Below are 994 nucleotides of genomic sequence, written 5' to 3'. Positions count from 1 at the left end.
GTTGTACACCAATTACCGCAATATTGTAAACCGTACTGTTATTAATAAAAGTGTCTTTTACTGTTAACGCTGTCGTCTTCGATCCTGACAAATTTATTATCGTTAACAGCGAAGAGAAATACATCGCGTGAATGTATGGTTCGTTCTCTACCGATGTCACTCGTCGAGTGGCGATTGAAAAAAATAAAGAAAAATGAAATAATTCGAAAAACAGCGGGAGGACTGGAAAATAAGGGACACACGAGGTATGTGCAACATTTTATATTGTATATACTTAGTTTACAATATTTACATCACAGTACATGTATATTAAATTATGATTCTTTTACGATTACACAATTACCTAGACACTGTAAAAGATACTTTCATTCGGAACATTGCTTTTTGATGTTCACCGAGATCCCGTAGGCTCGAATCGACTCGAGACGAGGCTACGGGACATCCTGGAGACATCCGAACGACTCCCGTTTCTCGTTCGCGCTAATCTTACTCGACCTTATACGTTTTATTAAAACGATAGCCTGATTGGATCAGGGGATTCCGCGGATCGATGAAAGTGAACACCGCCTCGTGCTCCGTGAAAGAAGGAAAATTACATTTATCGCTTCTTCGCGAACGACATTCGTCGCGTTTCGTTCGACGAATTTCAATTATTTTTCGTCGAGTTAACCCTTTCCTAACTCGATCAGGGGAAACGATACGGTGACAGGGCACTGTACCCGATCGAAATAAGTACGCTTAGAAAGTGTGTTCGATTAATATCGGACAAATACGAGTGTCGATTCTTTAAACGAAAATTGAATAATGGAAACAGACTCGAATTGTTCACTTTGTCCGCAATCGTCGAGGTTTTTTAAACAAGACGTAGCACAATTTTGGAAAATCTTCGATATTATTGATACTTTGTGCTACTCGAAGAAAAAGAAGGGATTTTTCACTCTTATCGAGGGAAGTGACATTGATACGATTCGTGACATTTGGCTCGACGTTGATA

This window comes from Ptiloglossa arizonensis, chromosome 13 (assembly GCF_051014685.1).
Source record: "Ptiloglossa arizonensis isolate GNS036 chromosome 13, iyPtiAriz1_principal, whole genome shotgun sequence".
Classification (NCBI taxonomy): Eukaryota; Metazoa; Arthropoda; class Insecta; order Hymenoptera; family Colletidae; genus Ptiloglossa; species Ptiloglossa arizonensis.
This window is presented reverse-complemented; position numbering follows the sequence as displayed.